Source organism: Eleutherodactylus coqui, unplaced genomic scaffold (genome assembly GCF_035609145.1).
Source record: "Eleutherodactylus coqui strain aEleCoq1 unplaced genomic scaffold, aEleCoq1.hap1 HAP1_SCAFFOLD_28, whole genome shotgun sequence".
Taxonomy (NCBI): Eukaryota; Metazoa; Chordata; class Amphibia; order Anura; family Eleutherodactylidae; genus Eleutherodactylus; species Eleutherodactylus coqui.
In genome coordinates this window covers 544850-554137 of record NW_027101783.1, presented here as the reverse complement: position 1 = coordinate 554137, position 9288 = coordinate 544850, and positions in this window count along the sequence as shown.

The window sequence follows — 9288 nt, the reverse complement described above, 5'->3', positions numbered from 1 at the left end:
TGGGACAACTGTTGGGGAGGAGGGGGATCACTATTTCTACTGGGGCAACTGTTGGGGAGGAGGGGGATCACTATTTCTACTGGGGCAACTGTTGGGGAGGAGGGGGATCACTATTTCTACTGGGGCAACTGTTGGGGAGGGGGGGGGGTCACTATTTCTACTGGGGCAACTGTTGGGGAGGGGGGGGGGTCACTATTTCTACTGGGGCAACTGTTGGGGAGGGGGGGGGGGGTCACTATTACTACTGGGGCAACTATTGTGTTATACATCTGCTAAGCAGACGTATCTCACAGGATTGGCTTAGACGCTCCTGCTCAGCAGATGTATTCCACCGGATATGCTTCGATACGTCTGCTGAGCTGTTGTATCTAAGCTGATCCTGTGTGATGCATCTGCTCAGCTGACGTATTCCACAGGATCTGATTAGGTACACAGCATACGTGTCACACAGGATCTGCTTAGATATATAGCTCAGCAGCCAGAACATTGAAACTAGAATAGGCGGGAGCAGGAGAACGTCCCGTACTGTAGAATGAACTTAGAGGGGAGCATTATTTTTTTAAAGTCACCCTGCGTGGCCGGCCAACCTCTTTAAGACGGCTAATGCACAATAAGCATCAGTTAGATGGGGAAGTAGTTTGCCCATTTTTGTTTGTCCAGAGCCTGAGGGTTGCTTTGGGCGCGGCCTATTGTGGGCCGAAGGACACAACAATTTTTGGGGGATTCTCATTTCTACTTTTCAAGAACCGTAACTTTTATTTTTCTGTCGACACCCTTGTATAAGAGCTTGTCTTTTGCATCGCGAAGTATAGATTTTATTGGAACCATTTTTGTGTGCATATAGTGTATTGTATGTTTTTATTATTTTTTTGAGAGCAGGTACAGAAAACATCAATTCTGCCATTGCCATTTATTTTCTTTACAGCATAAATGACACAATACTTTTTTGTTCTGCACGTCGGTATGAACACAATACCAAAAACATTATACATTTTTTTTCCCAGGTCGTCTCCACGACAGCACCACCTGAGATCGCATTCCTCCTGATAGGGCAGGAACACACCGAGAGGTTAAAATCTCCCCCCCTCCGTCTTCCTTCCTCAGTGTTTTCCTGTGTTTTCCTCCCACCGAGAGGGTCCAGCCTGCCCTCCCTTCCTGCAGAACGACTCCCGGGACGCCACATGGGGTGGTTCCCCCGCGCCAGGTTCCTCCCGCGGCGGCCCATGGGGGGTTCAAAGCGGGTCCCAGCTCTCCTCGGACGTCGGCTTAGGACCGAGCGCGGCACTTCCTGCTTCCCCTTAACGAGCACGAGGGGGGCAGGGCGCCGTGGCACGTGACGAGCACGATGATGTCATCGCGGCGGGCTCGGCTGGAGCGCGGAGGGGGTAGGGCTAAAAATTAAAGGTGCCAAATTCAAAAAAATCAAAAGGAACCTGAGAGAAGATGGCGCAGATCAACTAAAAGCCACTCTGTGAGTATATGGCTTTTGCCCCAAGAGTGTCTGCAGCACCAGCGTTAAGACATGAGTGCTCCAGCACCAGAGGTTGTGGAATGTTCAGCCGCAGCAACCGTAAGTAGCCAGTGGGGCAAAATAAGGTATGCATATTCGGTGTGTTATGTGTGAATGTTGCATCCTTATACGCAAAAAATTTTCTCGTTTATCTGCCAGGGGGATAAAAAGGATGCCCCTCCCAGATCCAAGGCGAAAAAATGCGCAGAATGTGGCGCAAGACTGCCGGCTTCGCATGTGAGGTCTTGATGCAAAACATGCGTAGCCAAATTAGTCAAGGAGGAATCGGGGGGTATTCCTCGAGGACGTCAGGAAGCTTGTCCGAGAGGAAGTACGCTCAGCCCTGGCGACTCCAAAAACGCCACCAACGGCATCAGGGGCGAAACGCCGGAGGAAGGCGTATAGCCCAGAGGAGCACTCAGACTCTGAAGAGAGTTCAGAATCAGAACCAGAAGAGCTGGTGCACGAGGAGTCCTCAGAAGAAGAGGACTATAAAAAATACCTCTTCCATAGAGAAGATCTAACAGAGCTTATTAAATCCGTTAGAGCGACGTTAAAGATGGAAGAACCCAAGGAACCCCGCACCATACAAGACGAGGTCTTTGGGGGGATTGGGGGAGAGGCGAAAACATACCTTCCCAGACCACAACAATATATCCAAATTGATATATAAAGAGTGGAAAAAACCCGACACGGGATCCTTCTCCTCTAAGGGAGTTAAGAGACGCTACCCGTTTGAGGAGAGGGGGTATGCTCAAGCTGGGAAGAAATACCCAGAGTGGACGTCCCAGTGGCTAAGGTGGCGAAAAGGACAACCTTGCCCTTTGAAGACACCACACAACTGAAAGACCCAATGGATCGGAAGGCAGAGGGCCTATTAAGAAGATCCTGGGAGGCAGCCGCCAGTACACTCAGACCAGGGGTCGCAGCCACGTGTGTCGCTAGAACCCTGGGGGTATGGCTAGAGCAGCTGGAGCTGCATATTTCAAATAAAACACCGAGGGAGCAAATTATAGATTCCCTCCCCATACTGAAAATGGCCACTAATTTTTTGGCAGACGCAGCGGCGGAGTCAGTAAAACTCTCGGCCAAAACAACGGCCCTAACCAACTCTGCCAGGAGAGTTCTGTGGCTGAAGTCATGGTCAGGCGACCTGGTTTCAAAAAGCAAATTATGTTCGCTCCCTTTTCACGGCCAGTTCCTCTTCTGTCCGGATCTGGACAAGATCCTAGAAAAGGCATCAGACAAAAAGAAAGGATTCCCGGAAGAGAAACAATATAAAGGAAAGACCTTCTTCCGGGCCCCAGCCCAGCAGCAGGAACCATACAGAGGCAAGGGCAAGACGGGCCGCTGGAGTTACCCCAAGGAAGGCAGAGGGAGGAATTTCCTCTTTAACCCGCACCAGGGGGATCCGGCCAAGCAGAAGCCCTGACGCCATCCCAGTGGGGGCGAGGCTGCAGGGCTTCGCGGATCGGTGGGCCTCAGTGTGCAGGAGCCCATGGATCCCGCAGATCCTGCAGCAGGGATACAGAATCGAACTAGTATCCCTCCCCAGGAGAAGATATGTCACTACCAGAGGCCCAGCGCAACAGCTGCACCCGCTCCAGCAGGCGGTTCGGGACCTACAACAGTTAAAAGCAGTGTCCCTTGTGCCACAGAGGGAAGAGACCTGGGGGCATTACTCCAGACTCTTCCTAATAGAAAAACCAGGGGGGGGGGTACACGCATGATAATAAATCTAAAACCCCTGAACATCTTTGTCAAATACCGAAAGTTCAGGATGGAGTCAATCACGTCAGCAACGAAGTTGATCCCCAAGGGAGCCTATATGGCTTCGATCGACTTGAAGGACGCCTATTTCCATGTACCTATCCACAAGGACTCACAAAAATACCTAAGATTCGCGATAGAGATGGGCAAGAGGACAAGACATCTCCAATTCAGATGCCTGCCCTTCGGAATCTCCTCTGCACCCCGCATTTTCACGAAGATCATGGCGGAGGTTGCAGCCTACCTAAGGCAGAGGTCGATCCTCATAGTCCCCTACCTGGATGACATTCTAATTATAGCCGAGTCCAGAGAACTCCTGACAGAAAACCTGGCGACGGTACTCAACCTACTACAATTTCTAGGATGGCTAATAAATTGGGAGAAGTCCAGCCTAGACCCCAGCACGGAGAAGGTGTTTCTAGGCATAACACTAGATTCAGAAGCTCAATGCTCCTTTCTCCCCGAGTCAAAAGCGCACAAGATCCGACTGAGGGTAGAATCCTTCCTTCAAAGACGGTCATGCTCAATCCGGGAGGCTATGTCCCTCCTGGGAAGCCTAACATCGTGCATCCCGGGGGTGGCATGGGCTCAGGCGCACACCAGATCTCTGCAAGCTGCAGTTCTCGCGGCATGGGACGGCAAGCAAACCTCGCTAGAGAGAAGAATGCAGATAAGGAACTCAGTAAAAGTATCCTTTACGCTGGTGGACTTCCCCAGGGAATCTGCGAAGGGGAGTCCACTGGACACAGAACCCGGCCACGCAGGTCACGACCGACGCAAGCTCCTGGGGATGGGGGGGCGCACGTCGGAGACAAGCTCCTACAGGGTCCATGGCCGCAGGGAATGAAATACCAGTCCTCGAATTACAGAGAGCTGCAGGCGATCTGGAAGGCCCTCCAGCAACTGGGGGACGAGGTAAGAAACCAGCACATAAGGGTGCTATCGGACAATGCCACGGCAGTCGCCCATATTCGGCATCAGGGAGGCACGAGGTCGCCAGTGCTACAAAGCATCTCACAGAGAATCTTTCGCTGGGCAGAAGGCCGCATCCTCTCATTATCGGCGGTACACCTGAAGGGATCCCTGAATCAAAGGGCAGATTTCCTCAGCCGAAGGCGTATAGACCCAAGGGAATGGTCTCTATCCCAGGCGGCATTCCGGGTAATAACGGACAGGTGGGGTCTCCCGCAACTGGACCTGTTCACATCCAGACGCAACGCCAAAGTAGAGAACTTCTTCTCCCTCAGACCGGAGGACCGGCCAGCAGCAGTGGACGCCTTGAGCCAGGACTGGGGAGGAGAACTGGTGTACGCGTTTCCCCCAATTCCACTAATCCCAAGGGCACTGCAGCACTTCAGGTCACAGGCATGCACCCTGATACTAGTGGCTCCCTTGTGGCCAAGGAGGAGCTGGTTCAGCATTCTAAAGAACCTGAGCATCCAGGAGCCTGTCACCCTTCCTGCTCACGCGAGTCTTCTAACACAGGGGCCTCTGAATCATCCCAATATAAGCAGACTCCACTTGACAGCCTGGATACTGAAGAATCCATACTAAGAGGCAGAGGATTCTCAGACAAGGTAGTCAGGACGCTATTGGCAAGTAGGAAAGAGACAACAAACCGCATCTACCAAAAGATCTGGAAGAGGTTTACCTCTTGGAGACAGGAAAAGAACTCCTCGAGTAGCGGTGCTGACATCCCATTAATCCTGGACTTCCTGCAGGAGGGGCTGGACATGGGCCTCTCCCCAAGCACCCTAAGGGTCCAGACGGCAGCCCTTAGTGCCCTTTTCGATACTAAGCTAGCGGGGGATAGGTGGATCAGTAGATTCCTGACGGCGGCAGATAGGTTGCGACCTAGACCTACTAATATATGTCCAGACTGGAACATAGCCCCCAGGACCAGGTTTATGTCGGCAGAACCCTACGAACCAATTGAAGGGCTCTCAATAAGAACGCTCACAATTAAAACAATTTTCCTAGTGGCCATTTCCTCAGCCAGACGGGTTAGCAAGCTACAAGCCCTATCCATCCGCCACCCGCTCCTCAAAATAACAGACACCAAATTAGTCTTCAAAACGGACCCGACCTTCTTGCCTAAAGTAGTGTCTCCATTTCATAGGGCACAGAACATAGTAATTAGAGATGAGCGAGCACCAAAATACTCGGGTGCTCGTTACTCGGGACGAAATTATCGCGATGCTCGAGAGTTCGTTTCGAGTAACGAATCCCATTGAAGTCAATGGGCGACCCGAGCATTTTTGTATATCGCCGATGCTCGCTAAGGTTTTCATTTGTGAAAATCTGGGCAATTCAAGAAAGTGATAGGAACGACACAGCAACGGATAGGGCGGGCGAGGGGCTACATGTTGGACTGCATCTCAAGTTCCCAGGTCCAACTATTAAGCCACAATAGCGGCAAGAGTGCCCCCCCCCCCCAACAACAACTTTTACTTCTGAAAAGCCCTCATTAGCAATGCATACCTTAGCTAAACACCACACTACCTCCAACAAAGCACAATCACTGCCTGCATGACACTCCGCTGCTACTTCTCCTGGGTTACATGCTGCCCAACCCCCCCGCACGACCCAGTGTCCACAGCGCACACCAAAGTGCCCTGCGCAGCTTTCAGCTGCCCTCATGTCACACCACCCTCATTTCTATTTATAAGTGTGTCTGCCATGAGGAGGAACCGCAGGCACACACTGCAGAGGGTTGGCACGGCTAGGCAGCGACCCTCTTTAAAAGGGGCGGGGCTATAGCCCACAATCCTGTACAGAAGCCATGAGAAATATAATCCTGTGCCACCGCCATCAGGAGCTGCACACGTGGGCATAGCAATGGGGAACCTATGTGCCACACACTATTCATTCTGTCAAGGTGTCCGCATGCCCCAGTCAGACCGCGTTTTTTTATAAATAGTCACAGGCAGGTACAACTCCGCAATGGGAATTCCGTGTGCACCCACAGCATGGGTGGCTCCCTGGAACCCACCGGCTGTACATAAATGTATCCCATTGCAGTGCCCATCACAGCTGAAGTAACGTCCGATTAAATGCAGGTGGGCTTCGGCCCACACTGCATGCCCCAGTCAGACTGGGGTTCTTTAGAAGTGGACACATGCAGTTACAACTCCCTGTGGACCCACAGCATGGGTGGGTGCCAGGAAGCCACCGGCGGTACATAAATATATCCCATTGCATTGCCCATCACAGCTGATGTAACATCAGCTTTAATGCAGGTGGGCAAAAAATTAATTGGATTACACTGTAGGCGAGGGCCCCAAAAAATTGGTGTAAAAAACAGTACTAATGTACGTCAGAAAAATTGCCCATGCCCAACCAAGACGGCAGGTGAAACCCATTAATCGCTTTGGTTAATGTGGCTTAATTGGTAACTAGGCCTGGAGGCAGCCCAGTTAAAATAAAAATTGGTTCAGGTGAAAGTTTCAACGCTTTAATGAGCATTGAAACGTATAAAAATTGTTTACAAAAATTATATGACTGAGCCTTGTGGGCCTAAGAAAAATTGCCCGTTCGGCGTGATTACGTGAGGTTTCAGGAGGAGGAGGATGAATAGAATACACAGAGTGATGAAGCAAAAAGGTCCCCATTTTTTATGGTGATAGAGAACGATGCTTCCATCCGCGGGTGCAGCCTACGTATTGCTTAGGTATCGCTGCTGTCCGCTGGTGGAGAAGAGAAGTCTGGGGAAATCCAGGCTTTGTTCAGCTTCATGAGTGTAAGCCTGTTGGCACTGTCGGTTGACAGGTGGGTACGCTTATCCGTGATGATTCCCCCAGCCGCACTAAACACCCTCTCTGACAAGACGCTAGCCGCAGGACAAGCAAGCACCTCCAGGGCATACAGCGCGAGTTCAGGCCACGTGTCCAGCTTCGACACCCAGTAGTTGTAGGGGGCAGAGGTGTCACCGAGGACGGTCGTGCGATCGGCTACGTACTCCCTCACCATCCTTTTACAGTGCTCCCGCCAACTCAGCCTTGACTGGGGAGCGGTGACACAGTCTTGCTGGGGAGCCATAAAGCTGGCAAAGGCCTTGGAGAATGTTCCCCTGCCTGCGCTGTACATGCTGCCTGATCTCTGCGCCTCCCCTGCTACCTGGCCCACGGAACTGCACCTTCTGCCACTAGCGCTGTTGGATGGGAATGTTACCATCAGTTTGTCCGCCAGGGTCCTGTGGTATAGCATCACTCTCGAACCCCTTTCCTCTTCGGGTATGAGAGTGGAAAGGTTCTCCTTATACCGTGGGTCGAGCAGTGTGTACACCCAGTAATCCGTAGTGGCCAGAATGCGTGTAACGCGAGGGTCTCGAGAAAGGCATCCTAACATGAAGTCAGCCATGTGTGCCAGGGTACCTGTACGCAACACATGGCTGTCCTCACTAGGAAGATCATTTTCAGGATCCTCCTCCTCCGGCCATACACGCTGAAAGGATGACAGGCAAACAGCATGGGTACCCTCAGCAGTGGGTCAAGCTGTCTCTTCCCCCTCCTCCTCATGCTCCTTCTCAATGCGCTGAGATATAGACATGAGGGTGCTCTGACTATCCAGCGGCATACTGTCTTCCCCCGCCTCCGTTTCCAAGCGCAAAGCGTCTGCCTTTATGCTTTGCAGGGAACTTCTCAAGAGGCATAGCAGAGGAATGGTGACGCTAATGATTGCAGCATCCCCGCTCACCATCTGGGTAGACTCCTCAAAGTTTCCAAGGACCTGGCAGATGGCTGCCAACCAGGCCCACTCTTCTGTAAAGAATTGAGGAGGCTGACTCCCACTACGCCGCCCATGTTGGAGTTGGTATTCCACTATAGCTCTACGCTGCTCATAGAGCCTGGCCAACATGTGGAGCGTAGAGTTCCACCGTGTGGGCACGTCGCACAGCAGTCGGTGCACTGGCAGATTAAACGGATGTTGCAGGGTCCGCAGGGTGGCAGCGTCCGTCTTGGACTTGCGGAAATGTGCGCTGACCCGGCGCACCTTTCCGAACAGGTATGACAAGTGTGGGTAGCTTTTCAGAAAGCGCTGAACCACCAAATTAAAGACATGGGCCAGGCATGGCACGTGCGTGAGGCTGCAGAGCTGCCACCAGGTTACGGCCGTTGTCACACACGACCATGCCCGGTTGGAGGCTCAGCGGCGAAAGCCAGCGGTCGGTCTGCTTTGTCAGACCCTGCAGCAGTTCGTGGGCCGTGTGCCTCTCCTCTCCTAAGCTGAGTAGTTTCAGCATGGCCTGCTGAAACTTGCCCACCGCTGTGCTGCCACGCCGCGCGACACCGACTGCTGGCGACGTGCTGCTGCTGCTGACACATCTTGATTGCGAGACAGAGGTTGCGTTGGAGGAGGAGGAGGAGGAGGAGGAGGAGGAGGAGGGGGGTGGTTTAGTGGAGGAAGCATACACCGCCGCAGATACCAGCACCGAGCTGGGGCCCGCAATTCTGGGGGTGGGTAGGACGTGAGCGGTCCCAGGCTCTGACTCTGTCCCAGCCTCCACTAAATTCACCCAATGTGCCGTCAGGGAGATATAGTTGCCCTGCCCGCCTGTGCTTGTCCACGTGTCTGTTGTTAAGTGGACCTTGGCAGTAACCGCGTTGGTGAGGGCGCGTACAATGTTGCGGGAGACATGGTCGTGCAGGGCTGGGACGGCACATCGGGAAAAGTAGTGGCGACTGGGAACCGAGTAGCGCGGGGCCGCCGCCATCATGCTTTTGAAAGCCTCCGTTTCCACAAGCCTATACGGCAGCATCTCCAGGCTGATCAATTTGGCTATGTGCACGTTTAACGCTTGTGTGCGGGTGCGTGGTGGCGTACTTGCGCTTGCGCTCAAACAGTTGCGCTAGCGACGTCTGGACGCTGCGCTGAGAGACATTGCTGGATTGGGCCGAGGACAGCGGAGGTGAGGGTGTGGGTGCAGGCTGGTAGGCACTCGTGCCTGTGTCCTGAGAGGGGGGTTGGATCTCAGTGGCAGGTTGGGGCACAGGGGGAGAGACAGTGGT